General features: G+C 37.0%; 1 pseudogene; it reads right to left on the reverse strand.

Moving 5' to 3' along the window:
- Positions 1 to 14,276: 14,276 nt before the first annotated feature.
- On the reverse strand, positions 14,277 to 24,512 carry LOC122225372 (annotated as a pseudogene).
- Between the last annotated feature and the right edge of the window lie 174 nt (positions 24,513 to 24,686).

Consider the following 24,686-nt stretch of genomic DNA (forward strand, 5'->3'; position numbering starts at 1 on the left):
CAACTAACTAGAAAAAAAAGGTGATGTAGAAAACCAGCATTTATTGAACACTGGTTATTTTCAGACACTATTCCACACACTCTATCCCACATAGAGATGGTCCCCTATTCATGGTGTTTCAATTTATGATTTTTTGACTTTATGATGGTGTGAAAGTGATATGTATTTAGTAGAAACTGTACTTCAAGTTTTGAACTTGGACTTTTTCCCAGGCTAGCGATATGCAGTATGCTGTTCTCTCGTGATGCTTGCCAGGGTCAGCAGCTGCATCTTGTGGTCAGCCACAGGATCAAAAGGGTGTAAACAACTGATACATTTACAACCATTCTGCATCCATAAAACCATTCTGTTTTTCACTTTCAGTATAGTGCTCAATAAATTACATGAGATATTTAGCACTTTATTATTATTATAAAATAGGCTTTGTGCTATGGGATTTTCCCCAACTTTAGGCTAAGGCAAGTGTTCCGAGCATGTTTAAGGTAGGCTAGGCTAAGCTGTGATGTTCCATAGGTCGGGTGTATTACATGCACTTTCGACTTACGAGATTTTCATTTTGCGTTAGGTTTATCAGGATGAAACCCTGTTGTAAGTCAAAGAAGATCTGTATTTATTTTTGATTCTCATAGTGCTCTTTGAAGATGAAGACACTGTACCTCAAAACTGAAATTACTATTCCAAAGTCAAATACCTAAGAAATAGTGGAGTTATTTGTTCTATCTTCAAGGGTCACATTTTACACATTCTGACAATAGAAGAGGTAGAACATTAGAAGAGGTAATGAAATGATGCTAGAATGGAGAAGTGGTCAAATAATTTAGGGGAAAGACTGAAGACTGCTTTAGGTCACTTGCTGTGTAGAATATACCACATAATCAGCTGCATCTTTTTATTGCACCTGGATTCATCCATTCAATTATCCACTAGGCTGTCCTCTATAGATTTGTCATAGGTATGCTGAATCCAAATTCTGTAAAACTGAAACTGTATTTCTTCCAAAACTTTTTCCTTCTCCCTTAGACCTTATTTTAATAAATGGCAACATCCTTTTATGCAAGGCTGAAACCTGGGAGTCAACTCTTCCTTCTCCCACACCATGCATCCACGCCTGTCACTAATACCTTTCAACTCACTCTTCTTATTGTGTCTTAAAACCTCCATTTCCCTCCATTGTACTTACTTCACCAGAGTTCAGGTGTAATTAGCTACATTTTACCTTGAATATTAAAATATTTTGCTAACTGACCTGGTTTCTAGTTTCACCTTCCTATAATCCTCCACAGTACTATCAGAATAGTTTCCAAAAAGATCCATGACCCCCTAAACCACACCCTCTGCCACCGGGATCCTCCAAATTCCAGAAGTCCTACATAGTATATTCATCCTTTCATGGTTCTGTCTCTTCATTTTCCTTAACCTTGATTTTCTCCTCTCCATGAGGTTTATTGCATCCCACTAGTGTTTAAACACAACAGCCTACTTCATGCTTTTGTGCCTTGTCCAGGCTGTCCAGGAACATTAAGTGTAGTTTATAGCTCCTGGGTAAACGGCTTGTTACCTTCTGAAATAAAAGGCACTAAGCAGGTGCAACAGAATCACTTGTAAGATTTCTTGCGAAAACTTTTAGTCTTCACATTGCCACAAATCCTAGTCATGAATCCAAGCAGAGGCTTCCTAAATGTTAGTTCTTCTCTTTTCTTTTCTTTCTTCTTTTCGTTTCTTTTCATTTCTCTTCATTTCTTTTTGTTTCTTTTAGTTTCTTTCCTTTCCTTTCCTTTCCTTTCCTTTCCTTTCCTTTCCTTTCCTTTCCTTTCCTTTTTCCTTTCTTCCTAATTAGAAAGCAGCTAATGTCCCCAGCCCTGTCCTCTGCAGCTGTGTCCTCCCTCAGCCCTGGAACTGGTAGTGGGATTTCAAAAGTTTAGAAGGTGCTCAAACCTGTCAGGATAAAAAATAAACACATACCAAGTGCCTACTATAGACCAGATACACAACTCTGCAAATTTTTATATGCATATGAATCATATATGCATGGGGCTGAGATGGGGCTTTCTATCAGTTCTCAGATTATATTTTTGGTGCTTATCCACAAAGTGCAATTTGAGTATAGCAAGATTCTGATCTATTACAGCACATTTCCTGTTGATGCGGCATTGTGTCGGAAATTTACACAATTTTTATTCCTCTGTGAATATCCTATACAAGAGCTAGTCTATAGCTGATGACATATTATTTCATATTTAGAGATGAATCACTTACCTATTCAGTCACTGAGTAAGGATGAAAGTAGCCATTAATGAGGTATGCACACTTTGATTGGAGGGAGCAAGGTGATGGAATGGCAAAGCCCTCCCAGAGACAGCAGGAGCCTACAGATGTCTCACTGTGGGAGTCGAGGAATGCAAAGAAAAAAAGGGCAAGGAGCACCAAACAGCCATCATGACTATCACTTCATGAACATTTGTGACATGTCCACATATGCACTTTACATGCAGTTAATAAAGTGCATAGTGTTTCCGAAAATAATTACATTGTCTATTTTGCAATGAACCCAAGATGCAATTTTACTAAGGCATATATAAATCTTTTCCATTTTCTGCTTCTTTTTGGCACAGAAAACATTTACAATGTTATATCTGTATTTTAAAAAAAAAGCAAATAAAACTATTCCCATATACTGAGGCTGAGCCATAGGCATAGTATATCACTTTGCTTCAGGAACGACTTTCATCCACTGACCAGGATTTAAGTCTGATATGCTGTTTCTCTGATTTTCTGGTTCAGGCCTCCCTATAGTAGATGGGTTGGCTATTTTTGCCCAGGGTCTAACGCATTCTGATCCCAAGGAAACATGTATTGGATGGCATTTCATTTGTACTCAGAGTGGCCTGAGGCTGAGTTCTTTCTTCAGATGGCACTCTGAACTGATTTTCAGTGAAACAGATTAGCTACGATGTTTGTGCCCCAATCTAACCAAGATCACTATAGAGATGAATACATTCTAGGCCCTGCTATTTTTTTTTTTGACGTTTATTTATTTTTGAGACAGAGAGAGACAGAGCATGAACGTGGAGGGGCAGAGAGAGAGGGAGACACAGAATCGGAAGCAGGCTCCAGGCTCTGAGCTCTGAGCCATCAGCCCAGAGCCCCACGCGCGCTCGAACTCACGGACCGTGAGATCGTGACCTGAGCTGAAGTCGGACGCTTAACCGACTGAGCCACCCAGGCGTACCTAGGCCCTGCTATTTTTTTTTTTTTAATTTTTTTTAACGTTTTATTTATTTTTGAGACAGAGAGAGACAGAGCATGAACGGGGAAGGGGCAGAGAGAGAGGGAGACACAGAATCGGAAGCAGGCTCCAGGCTCTGAGCCATCAGCCCAGAGCCCGACGCGGGGCTCGAACTCACGGACCGCGAGATCGTGACCTGAGCTGAAGTCGGACGCTTAACCGACTGAGCCACCCAGGTGCCCCGGCCCTGCTATTTTTTAAAAGCATATGTACACATGCCAAGTATCTTTGTTAAGAGTTTCCAGAAAGCTTCTTGGAAAATCAAGAGACTGCTGTCAGGTACGGGACCCTAGAGGAAAGCAATAAGCTAACCCAGTAGCCAGAGTTTCTTCTAGATGTATTTCCTGTCGTTTCAGCTACTTGAACACATTTTTAGCAAGATCTTAAGGCTGTGTAGGACACAGAATCTTTATCTGCATGTTCATTTGTATATATGTGTACGTGTGCGCATGTAAGTGTGCATATGTATATATATATATATATATATATATATATATAGTCACAAAGTCTACATTTATAACAATGCATGAGCACCTGTGTATCATGTTTTGTATTAAAAGCCATAATACACACTGAAACTGAATTATCTGAAGACGAGAAGATGAAAACCAGCATTCTTAGTCCATTACAAGGCTCTTTGCAATCTAACTTGGTTGACATATCAGAACTCATTTTGCACACACTAACATAGGAACAGTGTTCCAGAAATATTGAACGATCTGTTTTTCCTTGAGTGTTGTAAGCAATTTTGCTCCTCTGTCCTTTTTGTTCAACCCATTTTCTCTTCCTGAAATATCTTTCTCCATAATTTTCTCCTAGTGAACTCCTACTCATCCTTCAAAATCCAGTTTAGCTATCACTTCTTCCTGGTACCTGCTTCTGCTCCAGAATTAATCACTTCATGTTTGATCATAATATTATACTTTGTATGAGTTTTTCTTATGATACTTATATATTACAGTATAGTTATTTGTTCTCATGTCTGTAAGCAACTATGGGTAGCTTATTTCTTTTTATCTTTTTACTTTCATACCTAATGTAATGGGAAAATACTTTGCTGGCAAAATACTTTTAGGATGGAAAGAGATTTTAGCAAGCAGCAGTTCAATAGTCTAATTATACAGATAAAGAAACCAAGGACTAGGGAGGTTTGGTGACTTGCTAAAACTCATACATGGTCAGGGGCCTAAGTCAAATTGGAATTTAGTTCTGAGCCATTGGAGTGCTGTCATGGTATTTTTTTAAGTGTGTAAACAATGCAGTAGTGTCTGTCTATAAATCTGTATTATGAAATGCCTCATATTTTTATGGATTTGGTGCTGTAATTGGTACCTTTCCTTATGTAAGCAATGATGTCCAAGTTTTCCCCATGTAACAAGAAGGTGGTAGGATTGATTTTAGTTTTGTCTTGAATAAATAATGTCAGAAGGATATTCTATTTTACACATTCCCCCCCCGCTTCCCATTTAAGGTGGCAAAACTCATGAAGTCATGCATATACTCATTGTGGGCATTATTTTACCTCTTTTCCAGGGCTGTGTGGTTTGTCAATTCCATTTATCATAGGGTGACAGAAACTCCCTGCATGCTAATTCCTAAACCGGAGGGTCAGGGGGTCCACAGTAATGTCTTGCTCATAATCACTGACTCAGCGTAGGCAGAACATGGAGAGATGGGTGATGCTGAAGGCCCAGAGTCGGCAAGGTTTTCCCTTTCTCCAAAGAACCAGGCACATAGGGCGCCTGGGGGCCTTAGTCAGTTAAGCGTCCGACTTCAGCTCAGGTCATGATCTCCTGGTCTGTGAGTTCAAGCCCCGCGTTGGACTCTGTGATGACAGCTCGGATCCTGGAGCCTGCTTCAGATTCTGTGTTTCCCTCTCTGTCTGCCCCTTCCCTGCTTGTGTTCTGTCTCTCTCTGTCTCTCAAAAATGAATAAATGTTAAAAACAAACAAACAAAAAACAACCAAACTTCAAAGAACCAAGCACACAGAAGACAGTAAAAAGAAAGTAAAGAACATGGTGACACATTTCCATTTGCTCTATACCCCTCCTGAGAAGAGACAATGAGGGACAATGATAAGAAACAACAGGCTGATAATCTATAGAAATCAGAAAACTTGTGCCTAGACCTAGAATCTCTAGTCCTGTGCATAAGGCAGCTCCCTAATTTTCAACTTTCCTCAAATATAGAATAGGAAAGTGGGACAATAATAATTCCAAAAGGCAGTAGAGCTCACGAGACACACTGAGGTAGGTACATCATGTATATCATTTTATTTAAAAGTGTAACAACCTTCAGGAGTTCATATTATTGTTGTCCCCATTTTACCCACATACGGTAAAGAAGTGCTAGAGATGGGACTTAAGCCCAGCTCTGCCTTCAGTCCAAAACCTAGTCTTAACCATTATGCTATTCTAGTTTCACAACTGAATGATATAATGGAACTTTACCATCAGTCTGAATGTATGCTGTGGGTGACTCAGCAGAGATATTCATCAGCATTCTTCTGGGGAGGTGGTCACCTTCCACTCAGCACCCTAGGTTTATGCAAAGAACATCAGGAAAACAATGTAAGTGCAATGCAGGCATATGTACAGACCACATTTCCATTCAACAGCATCCGATTTCTGAGACAAAGATGTAGGCTTCTGGGCTCTAGCACAAAGTCATGTACTGTGCAAGTGCAGTCTTCAAATGTCTATTTTATCTTCTGTAAATCTCAATTTTATTTCAGAAATCAAGAAAATCTACATTGTTCTACCCCATTACAAAGAGGGAAGAATAAGCACAAACATGAATAATCTCACGCAATCCCCATATATAACATGTAAATGAAGCAGTATATATAGAGAGGCACACTAGCAATCATTGAGACAAAGCTTTAGAAAGAAAAAGAAAAGGATACAACCTGACCTTGGCTTGAGTTTTTGATGTTTATATAACTAGAAATCTTCTTTAGCCAATATATAGCTGTTGCCCAGTTATGTCATAAGTAAAAAGGAAGGCATTAAAACAAACAAAAACAGAAGAAATGGAAGGAAAAAACAAAAACAAAAACAAAACCAAACAAAGCCTGAATTGGGAACTGAGAATTATTTTCTCTATTTTTTCCTAGATTTCTGGCTTCTGTGTACCCATGATTAAACCATGTCCTTTCTCTGGACTACATTTTTATTTATAAAATGAGGAGATTAGGCTAGATTATTTTTACAGCCTTTTAGATTTGTTCTACATTCATGTGTTAAACAAATGCACTGCTATGCTTGTGATACTGGAGGATGCTCACATACAGTGATTTATTGATTCATTCATTCAACAAATACTTATTGGGAGTCTATAGTGTGCCAAAACTAAGCCATATGATCAGAATCCATCAGAGAACAAAACAGAGCAACTTATGCTTCACTTTTTGTAACTGTGACCTTTCCTTTCAAGCCATGCACAGAAATAAGAATCCGTGTAAATTAGTTTTGGGAATCAAAACTATCAAGTAAATGAGAAGCCTTTCAAAGTATCATTCTATCTCAGGAAACTAGTTTCAACTAACTGTTACTCAGTCTCCTGTCAATGCCATGTTAAGACAGGCATTGACAATGCCTGTCAATGTCATGATGTAACGGGTACCTTCCTCCAGGGCCAAACTTTGTTTTCCAATTCCCCTATGTCAGTAGTGCTTGAGCCAGTCTAACCTGGGCCACCATCTTGTTTGGAGTGGTTTCCTTGTTCATTGGTTCGCTCTGTGGCCATCTCTACCAGGGTCACCTTTGGTCCTTCCTTTGTCTACTGTCATGCCTTTGGTTAAAGTTCCCTTTAAAACACTGCTATCACCTGTTATTCTTATCACATGGAGAGATCATTCACATCAGTCACTAGCTATCGCTTAGGGAGGGAACTTTTATAGAAAAGAAACAATACACGCCTTCTCCAAAGGATCTTCTTTTACTTGATTTGCAGGGATCTATCATCAAAAGTCAATAACTCACCTCAAATGCAGTGGAAGACAATATTATGGTGGAAATTATGGCTGTGAGAAGGCCACTACCTTGTTGTACAAGCTCAGGCAGGGTATTTGATCTTCAAGTCTCAGATTCCAGTGGAAAAATATTATGTAACTCAAAGTGTTGTTATGAAGACTAAATAAAATAATATGCAAATGCCAACCACCTATTCCCAAGTATTACACAGATGATACACCCATCATCTTTGTAAGAAAGGACACCATAACATGCAAGTGAATAGACAGTCATAAGTTATAGAAGAGTGTTCAAATACAAGAAAATTTTCAATGATGGAGATAAAACCTAAGGAAGGTGAACTTATTAATTCACTAACTTTTTAAAATTTATGTAGAAGTTTCAACATAACAAATGCTAGTTTCCTTCCCTAATATCCTACCCAAAGTTCCATAATGAAATCAACTGTTTCTCTAGATGGACAACTCTAGTTTTCTAGGTGTTAGGAGCTCTTATCTCATTTCTCTGTCTGGCTCATCAATGATCCAAAAAAGCAATCTTAGTGAAGGAAATGTCAAGAACTGGGCTTAAGTCATGGATTTACCACTTTGTCCTCTACATATCTTTAGCATGTTGACATATCTGGATCCAAATTGTTTCAGCTATAGATTACCATAGCTGCTTTTACCAATCTTTTCAGGTTTTATGTAAAGAGCAAAAACTCATCAGCTTTGTATTGGGGACTTTTATCAATATAAGTGATATTGTTATTTCTCTATTTCAAATAGAATTATTTGAACATATTGAAATAAAGTAAAATAGTTGTTTATTATATATATATTTATAATGAGTAAATCCAGATTTCCTTTCTATTCTTAAAAAAACTATAAATTAGAAAGAAATTAAAACTTGGACATGAAAACACAGGAAATAGCACCATCATGAGACAAGCAGTGTGATTACACCATTTACTGAACTAAATGTATATGGTGGGAAGAAGATGCCACTCCCTCTCCAATAAAACATGAATTAGCAAATTTGATGTACAGAATATTATTGGGGGAGGGTATAAATGGTATTTTATTTTATTTTGTCAACCATTTTATATATGGTTTGCATTTTATATATGCAATTAAATCATTTTCTGTGATACTTGTACCAACATTAAAATTCTCCAGCACACTATAAAAATATTAATATTTTTATTGTATGTTTCTAGGGTGTACAGTATGATGTTTTGATATACATATACCAAATGTGAAATGATTAACACAATCAAGCTACTTAACACATCCATAACCTCCTAGAGATATGACTGTGTATGGTAAGAACATTTAAGATCAATGCTTTCAGCAAATTTCAAGTATAAAATACACCGTTAACTGTAATCACCATTCTATATATATTAGATCTCCAGAATTTATTTATTCTGTATACCTGAACCTTTGAATCGGTTGACCAGCTATTCTCATTTTCCCCACCCCTGATCCCTAGCACCAACATTCTACTTTTATAAATTCAATTGTTTTTTAGATTCCACATATAGGTGAGATCATGCATGTTTTTCTTTTGTCTCTGCTTCATTTCACTTAACATGATGTCCTCCGGATTCATTCATGTTGTCACAAATGGCAGGATTTTTTCTGTATGAAGACTGCAAAATAGTCCATGTATATATATACACTATATTTTCTTTATCCATTCATCTGTCAATGGACACTTATGTTGTTTCCATATCTTGGCTATTGTGAATAACGCTGCAATGATCATGTGAGTAAAGATATCTTGAGACCCTGATTTTATTTCCTTTGGATATATACCCAGAAGTTGGATTGCTGGATCATATGATAGTTCCATTTTAACTTTTTGAGGGACATTTCATGTTGTTTTCCACAGCAGCTGAAAAATTTTACATGTCTACCAATGGTGTATAAGGGTTCCTTTTTCCCCACATCTTACCAGCACTTATCTTTTCTATTTTTGATCATAATCAATCTAACAAGTGTGAAGTGATATTTCACTGTAGTTTTGATATACTTTTCCCAGATGATTAGTGATATTGAGCACCTTTTCATATACTTGCTGGCCATTTGTACATCTTTGCAACATCCTAAGTTTTCCAGCTTCTTTTCCAGACCAAGTGTGTCTATTTAATTTTGTTCTGTTTTCTGATAGTGGATGTTGAGCCAGATTGTGATATGGTTAAGCTAAATGCTTTCAAAGGTGTATTCAATCTATAATTAATTAGCCATTAAACGCCACTGGAAATATAATCATAGGGAGAAGAATGCATTTATCATAAGAAATTCTCTCTGAGAGTAGTCCTAAGTGTAGTTGAATGAGATTCCCCTTTATTGCCACTTAAACTGAAAGCAAGGGGTTGGACCAAGGGACGAGGGACAAGGATGCGAAAATGTAACCCTAAACTACCTTGGAAGGATGCTATTATCTGCAGGCATTGTTTCACTAAACTGGTTATACTGGTTTTCTAATGCTGCTGCAACAAATTATTACAAACTTAATTGGTTAACAACAAAAATGCATTATCCTACAGTTTTAGATGTCAGAAGTATGAAATGGGTTTCACTGGGCTAAAATCAAGTTGTTAGCAGGAATTAGTTATTTCTGGAGACTTTAGGGAAGAATCTATTTCCTTGGCCTTCCCAGTTTCTAGCGTCCACTTGCATTCCCTGGCTCGTGGTCTCTTTCTCACATCATTCTCACGTCTGCTTCCATTGTCACATTTCCTTTTCTCACTTTGACTTTCTTCCCTCTACTTTATAAGGACCCTTGTGATTGCATTGCTAGCCACATGTAAATATTTACATTTTAATTTAAATTATTTTATTACTGTTTATTAATTTATTTTGAGAGAGAAAGAGACAGAAGTACATGACCATGAGTGTGGGTGGGACAGAGAGAGAGGGAGACAGAGAGAATCCCAAGCAGTTTCCATGCTGTCGGCACAGAGCCTGATGCAGGGCTTGAACCCACAACTGTGAGATCATGACTTGAACCAAAACCAAGAGTTGGACACTTAACCAACTGAACTACCGAGGTGCCCCTAAATTATTTTAACTAAAAGTCTAAGTTCATTAGTCACACTAGTCCCATTTCAATACTTAATAGTTACATATAGCTAGCAGCTGCCATGTTGAACAGCATAAAATTGAACATTTTCATTACCATAGAAAGTCCTGAACAACACTTATTTAGAATATATTACATGTATCTATTTATCTTTTTAGATTAAAATAAAATGCATAAATTTAAAATTCTTATGGGATATCCTGTATCTTTAGTAGACATCCACTAACTTTCGGGGATTGAAAGATACTATGACAGATGGTAGGCCATTAGTAAAAGAATTATTCCTATCTTGTTAACTGCGTTCCCCTTAATCTTACTGCGTAATAAATACTTGTTCAAAGACAAGAGTTCCCTATTTAAAAAGAAAGCTGTTTATATAAGTTAATTCTCAAAACTAAGGAGTTTTGTAATGGGGTAAACACCTTGGAAATAGGAGTTTGGATATATATACCTTTTTTTTTTTTTAGCAAACATTACATTAATATATTTTAGATAAATACTTTTCACAAAGCTCATTATTCTCCCAATACGTTTATTACAAATAATGATGAACTTGAAGTTAGAAAGTCTGCCCTCCAGCATAACTGAGTTAACTTTTCCAAGCCTTCTTATTTGTGACATTATACCCCACATTATGGTTAAAAGGGACTATAGAAGAAATTACTATGTAAATTTGAGAGCAAATCAAATTAGAATTATTGGTATGCTATGAATAATGACCATCAAGTATTAGGTTAAGATTACTTTTTCTTACTTAGTGGGCACTGTCATAATAAAAAACTTCATGGAATTTAGTATAGTACAAGGGTTCCAAACATGTTTTGGGTATTTTTGTTTTGTTATGTTTTTTTAGAGACAGAGAGAACACAAGTGGGGGAGAGGGGCAGAGGGAGAGAAGAGAGAGAGAGAGAGGGAGAGAGAGAATCTTAAGTAGGCTGTACACTCAGCTTGGAGCTTGACTTGGGGCTTGATCCAACAACCCTGGAATCATGACCTGAGCAGATATAAAGAATTGGACACTCAACCTACTGAGCCACCCAGGTGCCCCCAAACATGTTTGTTTTCAACATCAATGTCTTTGCATATCTCATAGCTTCACTGAATAAATTTGTTTCTGCAGTTACATACAAATTGAAGTTTTATTTATGCATGTATGTATTTATTTATTTTTTAATGATTATTTATTTGCAGAGAGAGAGGGGAGAGAGAGAGATAAAGTGAGGATGAGCCAGGAATGGGCAGAGAGAAAGGGAGACAGAGAACCTCAAGCAGGCTCTACACTATCAGCACAGAGCCCAACATAGATCTCAAACCTATGAACCGTGAGATCATGGCCTGTACTGAAACCAAGAGTTGGACGCTTAACTGAATGAGCCATGCAGGCACCCCAACAAATTGAAATTTTAAAAGTTGAATCTTTCTTTAATGAAGCTAGGTATTTGGTTGTAAAGGAACCCTAACTTTTTTCATTACTGTAGTTTTTTGTCTTCACACATTGAAATTATTATGTCATTTGAAAAATTATCCCTATGTTTTTTTTGGTAAATATATGGCTTTAAGAAAACCAAAACTTCTATTCCTAAGACTATATTGACAAGAATCTAAACATTTCATCTGTATCTAATTGTATAAGCTTTACATGTTGGCATTTAAGAATCTTCCTGTAATAGAAATAGCTGTTATATATTATTGATGTATTTCTGAAAAACTGAGATAAACTTATCAATGATGAAACCGATGCATGTATCCTACTTTATGAAAAGTAAGATATTTCATTACTTGGATGTTTGGTTTACCAAAATTACAGATTTTATTGAAAATTCTATAAATAACGTTGGTAAAATATAATGGAAAACTTCTATTTCTCTCAAGAATACTCTGATATATTTATATTTCTCTGGATTTGAGGGGAATAGTCTAAAACTGTGTGTTATCAAAATGCAAATGTAACATCATATTGCCAGGAACCTACTCTCTCCAGCAGGAAATATAGAGCACAATAATTTAATTCATGCTGGAAAATGATGCTTTCCATTAGCACAGATTTACTTTCAAAAACAAATCAAGTATTGACTTAGAAGTAATCTCAGTCCTCATCTTTTAAAAGATTCCATTTTTCTTAGAGTGCAAGTACTTCTAAAAAAATATATAAGATATAGCTATATTTCTCTTAACCACATCAATTTTGGCCAAAGTTTGATTTGATTTATCTTGAAAGATAGGTAAAGTGGGCAATACCATGGACAACAAAGCATGGAAAATACAAATACTTTTGAAAACCAGTAACTCTTAAAGAGCTGGTATGCTGTCTCTTATCCTGGAACCTAGAGTAATGTTGATGTCCTTGCACAAAATGATATATTAACACACATGACTGGCTGCCATTGGGATTTAAGTGGCCTATTTTAAAATTGTGTGTGTGTGTGTGTGTGTGTGTGTGTGTGTGTGTGTTTCTCTGTAGTTTTCTTCTGAAAATCAAATTTGAAAGAACTTCTTCAAACCTTTCACGTTTTTATACATCTTTACCTTTCCGCATGCTGCTCTTGTAAATAGCTCTCCATCCTCCCTCACTTTTTTTCTTTTTTTGACATTTAACTAAATTATATCATTCTTTACTATAAGCCTGAGCATCTTTAGGAAGTTTTCTCTAATGTTAGGAATAAACAAATCTGGTTTATGAGTATTTTTGCAGGTGCGTTAGTTTTCTCAAAAATTTATCAAATATTTTTATCTTCTATAGTTAATATACTAATCACCTATTTTATTGAATGACTATGTATCTAAGTCTCTCAAAGATTCACACGAAGCTTTTTTTTCTTTAACCAAATTCTACAAATGGATTTTCTCTAGCAGTAAAATAAATGGTTAAAGCTTAGATTCTATGTTTTGTACTTGCAGTAATTCATTGATTTAGTAAGCAAATACTGCAGTGTTTTAGAATTTTAATTAACAGGTCATCTAAAACTTAGAAGAACATAAAAAAGACCACAATATAGTTATAGGTTCTCCTTATAGTAAAAGTAATTGGTCCAGTTTGGGCTGACCAAATCTTTTAGGCTTGGAACAACTATAGTGCCTAGAAAAACCTTCTAAGACACAAATAAAAGATGTTATGCTACATTTTACTATTCTTCCAAAATTTCAGGTGTGAAATAAATGACAAATTACCTGCCTGCCACACTAAGAAAGGAGAAAAAGGTAGAAGTTCCAAGGAGGAGGATTTTCCAACAAGTTTAACTCTTCTGGATATAAGTGATTCATCATATACACATACTGTTTGAAGTTGCTAAAAGAGAAAGACAGTGATTTGGACTAAGCTATTAGTGCTCCCATTTTCAGATTTATCCTTACACATTAATAATATCAATATCTCCCAAAGTAGAGATTTAATTACACTTTCCAAACAAAGCAATAAATTTGTGAGCATACTTAAAACTGTCATAAATAATTAAAGCTAAAATATATTCTTCAAATAAATGAACTAAGTAAATCTATGTTGCTATGTCCTTGGTATAGTAACATGGGACTTTTTAATCACTCATTTGCTAATCAAAGAAACATTTTAATCTTGATGGGGTATCCCTGAGTTCTAGTTTATTACCTTATTTTAATAAGGCAGGATACATTTTTCATGAAATGTTATTTAAAATGGCATTATGATCAACAGTTATTTAGTAAATATTTACTGGAAGCATGTCAAGCACAAGACTCATCACTCACTCAAGCTTCACCAAACTATTTTCTGGACTGAATCAGTACCAGATTCTTCGGCAAAAGGCATTTCACAGTTGGGCAAATGGCTTCATGGTGTTTCTGGTTTCCTGGAACACAATCTATTCCCATCTCCTCAAGTAATCCCCAAAGCCTTTATTTGTTTATGACTGGGTACAGTGTGCTTTATTGATGGTACGTGACAAGGTAGGGCTTCCTAAGCCCCTCCACTTCTTCAGGGGGGTCTGGGATGAAACTGTGCAGAGGTCAGGAGATTCTCAGTGTGTTGGGGGATGAGTTGGAGCAAGAATTTCCCAGCAGCTGAGGCCTTCTCTCTTCCTCTCTTTTTCTTGCTGGAGCTGGTAGTCCAGGGGCTCAAGGAGGCCATGTGGACCATAAAGTCCACCATCCTGTTGCTGTAGCCAAATTGATTGTCATATCAAGAAAGAAGCTTGACAAAGTGGTCATTGAGGGAAATATCAGCCCCAGCATCAAAGGTAGAATGGGTGTCACTGTTAAAGTTGCAAAAGACAATCTGGTCCTTGGTATAGCCCAGGATGTCTTTCAGATAATCCCCTAATGTTTGCTTCACCACCTTATTGATATCATCATATTTGACAGCTTTCTCTAAGACTGCAGAGCAAATCTACAACAGACATTTGGGGATGGGGACACAGAAAGCCATGCCAGTGTGCTCCTATTCAGATCAGAGATAAATTTGCCCATAATCTTGGCAGTGCTAATAGAAGCAAGGATGATATCTGGAGAAGCCTCATGGCCATCATGCCACAGCTTCCCAGAGGGGCCGTGAGGGACCATCCAGTGCTGGCACAGACTGTGTACATTAGTTCCTCCACCAGGCCAAGCTGTCATGGATCACCTTGGCCGAAAAGGCCAAGCACTTGGTAGTACAGAAGGCATTTCTGACAATCCCAAGGGAGTTGTCAAACATCTCATGGTTCATACCCATCCTAAGCATGTGGGAATCAGCAGATGGGGCAGAGATAATGACCCTTTTAGTTCCACCCTTCAAGTGAGCCATAGCCTTCTCCAAGTTAGTGAGGACACCAGGGGACTCAAAAACACCAGCATCATCCCATTTGATGTTGGGAGGATATTGCTCCTGGAAGATGGAGATGAGCTTTCCATTAATGACAAGCTACCAGGTTTCAGCCTTGATTGGGCCATTGAACTCACCATGGGTGGAATCATACTGGAACATGTAGACCATGAAGTTGCAGTCATTTAAGGGGTCACTAACAGAGACAATATCCAGTGTCAGTGTCAAAAGCAGCCCTGATTACCAAGCACCAATGCAATAAAATTAGTTTTCTCTAATATTTCCCATCATGTCTCAGGAATGTGACCTGCACTGTTCAAGAAGGTATGGCTGCTTGCATAATGGAGAGGAACAAAGAATCCCAGTGACTTTAACTACTTTTATTCTTCCCAAACATGGGTGATATTATATCCTATGATATCTCCTAGCTCTCTTTATTTATATTTTTCTTCCATTTATTCATTCATTCAATAATTTTGGAGAGCTACTGTCTGACCCCTTGGAAGACACAGAACATGTTACTTATTATCAAGTGTGTACATAAATAATTTTTCACCGATAAATAATTTTGGCAAGATAACCACACTATATTAGGTAGCTTTACAGCAATAACAACCTCAAACAACATTTATTTTTAAATCATATTACATGTAGATAGCTGTGGGTGGGCTACTGTGACTCAACTCTTGGTTGCATTCCCATTTCAGAACTCAGGCTTAAGGAACAGTCCCTTTTTAGGACTTGACATTCTCATGGCGGAGGGAAGAATACAGGAAGATAATTGGGCAGTGGCTTTGAATACTTCTGCTTAAAGTGATACACAGTCAATTCTCTTTATTCCTAATAGTTATGTTCAAACACTGAATGAGCAAAAATCGAACCATTGCTCTAAAAGGACCTGTAAGCCTCTGCTGACAGTGTTTTGTCAACCATTTGAGTTATATAAGTGTTTTTGCTGAAACCCTTGTAAAATAAGCCAGTGTCATCATTATGGAAAACCTGCTCTTCACATAACCTTCTCCTATATAATACTTAGCAGGTATTTAAAAAATTCCATCCACATCTTCCTGATCTGCAGAACCTGCCCCACTTGTGAGCTCATTTTTCATGCTGTTTCGCCTTTTGAGACGTATGATCCAGGCAGTATGAACTGATAGGGTTTAATATTTTCCTGACCCCTGTTACTGTGCCTTTCAACAAGGAATCCCCAGTAAGAGAAGTATTCCTACAGATCAACAAGCCAGGAGGGGGTCCAGAATCTCTTTCATAGAAGCAACAGCCCACCTTTTCTCAATGAGAAATATCCAGAGATTTGGTGCTCTGGATAAGCTTCTTCTCTAGTGCAGAAGTGTAGGGGGAGATTTAATAAATCAGTGAATTATTGGTGGCCTTAAACTATTTCCCAATAGATTCAATGTCCTAAGTTAGCACATTTGTAGAGTTCTATCTGCAATGGAGGAAAGAATGTGTGTTTATGTTAACCCAGGTCATAAACAATAGCTAATTTTAGTTGAAATAACACTGTTGATATTCACAGGATCTATATGGTTTTGAATGCTGCCCTCATTATTTGTTGTTTATATCACTGTTATAATTTTTTTTTATATCTTAGTAAGTAAATTGGAAACTATTAGGTTTACTGGGGGTCTTGGCAAACTATAACCAGTGAGTCAAATCCTGCCTGCTACTTGTTTTTGTAAATACATTTTTATTGGAATACAGCCATGCTTTCTGTTTACATACTGCCTATGACTGTTTTCACACTACAACAGCAGAGTTAAGTGTTGCAGCAGAGACCATATGGCCACAACACTGAAAACAGTTACTCTCTGGATCTTTACAAAAAAATGTCTGTCAACCTTGGCCTTATACTAATGGTAGATGTGTCAAAAAAAAAAAAAAAAAAAAAAAAGCCAGTCAATAGCGAAACTATGAATAAACAGGTTGAAAAAATAATATCCTTCCACAGAAATTATATTTCCAGGGCTTCTTGCCTAGGTCAGTGACATTGAATGTAAGCTGATTACAAAGTTGTGCAAGCAAGGAATGCAAACACATTTATGATGATTGAACATTCTGCATTAAGGAAAGCATGTAATATTTGGGAAAGCTGTTATATTTACATCAGATTGGGAAATAATATGTTTGTGACTAGGTTAAGTTGAATCGAAATATTTTGATCAACCATTTGGCATAGTAATTATCTTTGATTAAAATATTTGAGTTTGGCTAATTAGCACATGAAGAGACTATCTGGGAGACTTGTACTTATACCCGTGAAAGATTATGCACAGAACTGTACACTGAAAAAGAGTGAATTTTATTTGTATAAATCATATCTCAATCAACCTAATTTGTTTATTTTTTTAATTTATTCTTTTAAAGATCATATATCTGCATAGATATTTTAAATTATAGTAATTAACATAAGTTTTATAAAAAAGCTTTTCGACTGCCAGTATTATTGCTGTTCAAGTTAAGTGATAACAGCATTGATGGCATTAGAAGTCCAGAAAGAACAATTCAGTTTCTCTCCACTTAAAAAAAAATTCTGGGGCATCTGGGTGGCTCGGTCAGTTGAGGGTCTTGGCTCAGGTCATGATCTCACAGTTTTGTGAGTTTGAGCCCCTGTAGCTCTCTTCTATCAGCACAGAGCTCACTTCAGATCCTCTGTCCCTCTCTCTCTGCCCCTCCTTCTCTCCTGCTGGCACGATCTCTCTCGCTCTCTCTCTCTCAAAAATAAATAAACTGAAAAAAATTTCTGCCTGAAGAGCTGGTTACAAGGTTTGTCGATTACACCGTAAGAAAGTCACCACATGTGCTTGGGAATAAGACACACATGAAGAAGACCTGCCCAGGAGAGCTACTAGATGGCATAGACAAAGAGCTCCTTCCACCTACAAGCAGATTATATGGCTGCCCCTGCCTTATTGGAGCTAGCACATGCCCATTTTCTGAGGAATTTGGTCAGGTCTTGCTTTCACTGCAAGGAACCATCTGACAAAGAGGCTGCAAAGATGGAGAACCAGAACCATCCCCAGGCTCTCCCTACAATTTCAGAGTACCCACATTCATGAGAGAACAAATAAAATTTGCCATTTACCCACAAGCCACATTTGTTTAGGCTAGCTTGGTAAATAACTTTTCATTCACAGAGCACTGAGTTCTCAAAAATAAAAGAAAGGGCAAACTTAAATTTTTTTAAATGTTTTATTTATTCTTGAGAGAGAGACAGAGCATGAGCTGAGGAGGAGCAGAGCAAGAGAGCAACACAGAATCTGAAGCAGGCTCCAGGCACAGAGCCTGATGCGGGACTTGAACTCACAATCCCTGAGATCAGGACCTGAGCTGAACTCGGCTGTTCAACCAACTGAGCCACCCAGGTGCCTCAAGAAAGTGCAAACTTTAGATTGACTCTTGACCACTGTATTAAATGACGTTGGCCAAATGGAAACACTGTGCTTGGATATTTATTACATTACATTTTTCAGGTTGCCACTTTGAAAATAAGTTACATTATATATCCTTTGGACATAATACGGAGTTTTGTTTTTTTTTCTCTTTAACTTTGCTTTTTTAAAATGTTTTTTGATGTTTATTCATTTTTGATAGAGAGAGAGCGTGTGAGCAGGGGAGGGCAGAGAGAGGAAGACACAGAATTCAAAACAAGCTCCAGGCTCTGAGCTGTCAGCACAGAGCTCAACCCGGGGCTCGAACTCATGAACCACGAAATCATGACCTGAGCCAAAGTCGGACGCCCAACTGACTGAGCAACCCAGGAGTCTCTAATTTTGCTTTTTTAAGGTAAATTTGCATTTATCACAAGGTATGGAGTGTTTCTCAAACTACATATGGTAAAGAACATCAATACAAAAAAATAATGGTAATGCAGTATTAATATTGAAAATAATGAGCTTTAAAAACTAGAAAGAGCCAACCTGGTGGCAGTCTTGTTAGGCAGATTTTGAGTGCTGATTGATAAGCAAGGCTAGAACATTTGTTTAGGAAACAAATCAGATTAGGAAAGGAACAAACTGGTCCTGATTTTGCTGAAGTTGTCAGCACCCTCTAGTGGAAATAAGTTTTTGAAAAACCACTTCTTTAATACAGAGATCTATTTTAACTATTTTTGCACAAACGTATCATCAGTCATCAAAACTTGGCTGTTATAAAAATTAAAACTTTGAGACAGTAATAAACAAGGTACTATTTCATTTCATTGTATTAAATAATTGTAAATCTTTTAATATGGTTTGTTGTCTCATTCAGAAAAGTAATACAAGACTAAACAAGACCAAAAACAGGGACCAGAGAATAGGAACTACTCCTACAACGTCTCTGCTTTGCCCAGTGAAAATAAAATCCAAATGAGGGTTTCTGCATTTAAATTTCATTAATGAAAATTCAGGTTATCTCTGTACTCACTAAATTAATATCATACAAATAACTCAAGAACAATATTTTGAATGTATGCCAAACTTTCAATTGGTGCAGGGCACCAAATGATCAGTGTAAGGGTGTTTCGTCTTCTTCTAGCTCTGCCTTTAAAATGAAAAGAGAAATAAGTAAATAGAAAGTCTCTTAAATATTTCACATTCACATGGATGAATGTTTCTTTAGTAATAACAGCAGTATGATAAATCTGAGTCCAAACTCTGAGCATTTTAAATTAGTAAGATCATACTGCTGGTTTATTAAAAATGTAAAATTACAAATTAGGTCAGTGTCTTTCTTTTAACTTTTTACTTTGATTGATTTAATGGTACTGCAATTTCATCAATATAATATTTCAATCCATTTAACAATCATTCATCATTTCCTTAAATTTTACATAGTGTAAGGGCAAAGGTCTTTGTGAAGTTTCTTTTCCCTGGAATGCTTCTCATTTAACTGGACGCAGTAGCTATAGGACTATAGTTTCAGCTACTCTTTTTCAAAAAGAACAGTTCCTCTTTACATAGATTTTTTTAAAAGAAAAATTAGATGTATTTAAGTATGAATTTATACAATAGAAAAATATTAACTTGTATTTAAATTCTCTTTTCCACCTGCTGAGGAGGAAGGAATCTCTATGTTGTTTGGAGATTAACTTTGTGTTTTTCAGTAGGGTAAAGCCTGGAGATGAAGAATTGGATAAGCCAAATTCGACTCCAGGAGGAAAAAAAAAAAAAAGAGAGAAAACACAAAAAAAAGACCCTAGACAGGTGGCAAAGCAGTACATGTGACCAGAAGAGCAAAGGCAATGTAGAGGACTACAGTGTTCTCGAATTTAGACGTGCATCAGGTTCACCTAGGAATTTAGGAGAATCATAATTGATTATTAAATGAATGTTTACAACACAGATTTCTTGGCTCTGCCCCCAGAGTTTCTGTTTCAGTAAGTCTAAAACATTGCTTAATAACTTGCATTTCTAACAGGTTCCTGGGTGGTGCTAATGCTGCTGGTCCAGAGACCACACTTTAAGAACCATTGTTATACAGGATATGTAGGAAGTTTTGCTTTGGTTTGTATGGTATAACTTTCCAGCTGACCAACCATCTCTGTTTATCTGGAACCAAAGGATTTCCTGAAACTTGCAAGGCTACAACTGGAAAGTATCCAGCAAACCAAGAAGATTGGTCACCCTACATCATACCTTCAAGATACTTTCAGCTAAGAACTAAAATACTGGTTAACACATTTATATCAAAATGTTGCATTGTTTTCTTTTTAATTAATTAATTAATTCATTGGTTAATTATAAAAGTTTTTTCGTCAATGTGTTGAAATTGAGCTGAAGGCTAGAATTGCTTTTTTTTAAAAAAATTTTTTTAACGTTTATTTATTTTTGAGACAGAGAGAGACAGAGCATGAACAGGGGAGGGGCAGAGAGAGAGGGAGACACAGAATCTGAAACAGGCTCCAGGCTCTGAGCTGTCAGCACAGAGCCCGACGCGGGGCTCAAACTCACGGACTGTGAGATCATGACCTGAGCCAAAGTCAGACACTCAACCGACCAAGCCACTCAGGCGCCCCTAGACTTGCTTTTTGAATGTCATCATGTATGATTTTGCCCAAGATATAGTACCCTGCTGTAGTTAGAACTGTCACCTAGAACTGAGTAAGCCATCTCATGACTATCAGTATCAAGTGATCAGTGTTTTGGTTCAGTAGCAAGTGAAAAGCATTCAATAAGAGGAAGAATGGTACTTGGTCTATCACTTCAAAGTAAGAGGGTACTTAGACAAATTTCTCTTAGAATTACAGTCTTTAGGGAAACTCACTGTTTGGAAATTTATGTTCCACAGAATTCATATACACAATGTTACATGAGTTCATCAAATTAGGAATGTCAGAATTGATCAGGATGGGCTAAGTTTCAGGGCATTAATAAAGGCAAAATCTTGATGGCTTAAATCAACAAATATTTCTTTTTTTCATGTTTGTTTGTTTTTGAAAGAGAGAGAGTGCATGCCCCAGTGGGGGAGGGGCAGAGAGTGAGGGAAATAGAGAATCCGAAAGTAGGCTCTATACTGTCAGCACAGAACCCCACGTGGGGCTTAAATTCACGAGCAGGGCTTGAATTCAAAAGCAGAGATGTGAGATCGAGATTATGATCTAAGTCAAAGTCGTATGCTTACCTGACTGAGCCACTCAGGCACCCCATAAATATTTACTTCTTGTGAACACTACCTATCCTTAGAACTCCAACAGAAATTGCTTATTTTTCTTGCCTAACTTTTTATATCATAATTCAAATAGCACAAAATAGAGAATTTAACTAATGTTCAATGATGATGGAATTACTTATCCTAGTGTTGACTCTTTTCCACAAAATAAACATCTGTGGGAAATTGGGGTTGAAATCCTGAACAGAGAATGCAAAGTGAATATGAATCATGATCCAGTTTTAAAAGATACGCCTAATAAAATATAGCTTACTTCATTAAAATCCCCACAGGTAGCTATTTTATTAGGTCTTGATTTAGTGGCAGACTTTGGAAAAGCATTTATAGGTTACTGGAGATGTGGTAATCCCAAAGTGGATATATGACAAACCTTCACCAATTTGTAAATAGTAAAAATAATTCACCAACAAACTAGTAGAGTATTCTGTGAACACCACTATTGAACCAATAGGATTTCTTAGCATTCGTGTTTTTCACTGATGGTTTCCAAATCTGAAAATTATTATTCAGTGGTTTGAGATGATACCCTGGAATCTAATTTTTTACAAGGCTCTCCAGCAGATTTTAATACAATTACTCTGCAATGTGGACATCTAAAAAAAATGACACCTGTATTTTCAATTTGGTAGATTAAAACATAAAGGAGTAGAACGTAGATGTAAGGTTACTGGGACTAACAAACATTCATTTCAGTATAAATTTAAGATTGTTTTAAACAATAACAAAATGGGGTTATTTTATTACTCTTGAGCTGATATCCTAATTTCTACCTTTGCCTCTGTCACTAATTTCCTATGTGATTTCAGGTAAAGCACTTATTTTAACTGCAGCTGCTTTTGAGAAATGAAATCAATTAGATTATTAAAGAAGATCCCTAGCAGTTCTAAAGCCCCATATTTCCTTGAAACATTCACGTAACCTTAAAGGGATGTGTGTGATATCTGTAGGGACAGGATGTATAATGTAAGCTCTTGATGGCAATTTTTATAGAAAGAAATTTGTAGCATAAATCTCTGGCCTTACTCTACTACCTTGAAAAATTTCCCACTATTTCAGGGATAAGTCAATAGACTGCAGGGTATTGATGGGGAGGGAGGTTTAAGACATGTTAGCCCCAAATATGATAACTTGTTATATTGAATATTTCAAGCCAAAGAAATTTGAGAAATGGCATGTGCAGGAAGGATTTTCTGGTCTTCCAATGAAGCAGATCATAAAACCTAGAGAGGACTTTCTGACCTCCTGAAGCAGATCATAAAACCTTTATGTGAGAGGTGACCTTCCTACACGCAGAGGAAAGAAGCATTCTTATTTTTGAAACTGAAGGAACATAGAGGAATCTGAATGAACAAGCCTTGCTAAGTTTCTTCCAGTTTACTATACTTACCTCATACTTTTTGTCTTATCATACCCTTTCACTACACTCCACTCTTCATCAAACCTAGCATAAAAATGCTCAGATTGAACTATCTCTTCAAGTTTTCACTTCCATACGAAGGCCCCTATGTCACATAAAATTGATATTAAATATACTTGTATGCTTTCTCCTCATTTTTCTGTCTTTTGTTACAGAGCTCCCAGTTGAGAACTTAGAAGGGTAGAGGAAACAGATACTTTTCCTCCCCTATAGTATATATGTCACCTTTGAGTAAATCATGGGATCTGGGGCCATTACCTGTAGACTATTATCTACTTTTTGAAGACTGAATCATCTGGACATGATTTTAAATAGGTAAGCACACTATTGACCCAGTAATAAAATGGGAGATAATAGAGAAAACAAAGCTAAGCATCACATCAAAACAGAATCCTGACATGATTTGATTCCAGTGGCTTAAATATGTTTCCATCCCACTCCTATTCACCTTGTGCCCTTTTATTAATGAAGAAATAGCAGAGACTGAATAGGGATGTAGTTTAATTTGTCTAAATTGGGACAGTGTGAATTAGCTTGGACTCAAAGAAAAATGAACTGAGAACCTTGAGGTTTGTAACACTAAACAAATCCTGACACTTTTCTAATGTATTCCCACCAAACACAATCTGACTGAGAGTACCCAAGAGGGCATCCTTCAAAACATGCCAACTATGTTCAAGGCAAAATTACAAGACATAATTTATCGTCAGCATTCTTCAAATATTCTCTTTCACTTCCTGCCCCTAACTCCTAATACCAGAAATGTGCGAAATCTACACAACCTGTAAACAGTTTACCAATTTAAGTGCTTAGTATGTGAAAGCCATTTGGGGGACTACAAATATTACTGATACACAGTGCCACCAATTAATATGTTCATGCTTATTATTTAGTAGTAAAAATAAAATACTGCAGCAGAGATAAGAACGAGAACAAACTTGCAGACACAGAGAATCCTTTCTTATCTAAAACACCCCAAATCCTAAAAATTTCTTTCCCCAGCTCCTACAGAGTACTGCAATTCAGCAGTGAAAATCCTCTTCAGACATTCAAGTTTTAATCTGGAAGTCGTAATCTTAGCTTCCATAACCAAAGTTCCTCTCCTACACTCCAAAATTGATGAAACCAAATATCTTGGAATCACAGGTTTCAATTCAGATCACATGAAAGAAAAATAATTAGGGGGAAAGGTGCAAAATGTCAGGGCTTGGGGATTGCAAACGTGGGGAAGCGATGCCACCTCCTGGTAAGAGATGAGAACGAGCAGGAAAAAAGCCAAATGCAACTACAGGGATAAACAACTGCGGCTTTCGCTTCAAAGCCATCTAGCCGCGCAGCTACAGCGCCTGTAGACTCCGGGATCCGCCCCTCCCGGTGGCTCTGACCACTCCAGTGCGACCCGCGCAACGTGATTGACAGGGCAACAGCCCGGTCCGTTACCTAAACTCGTCACTCCGGAAACAGTGACCGGATCCCTCCGGAAGATCAGGGTCCGGGCT

The sequence above is a fragment of the Panthera leo genome, chromosome B4, assembly GCF_018350215.1.
Source record: "Panthera leo isolate Ple1 chromosome B4, P.leo_Ple1_pat1.1, whole genome shotgun sequence".
Lineage (NCBI taxonomy): Eukaryota > Metazoa > Chordata > Mammalia > Carnivora > Felidae > Panthera > Panthera leo.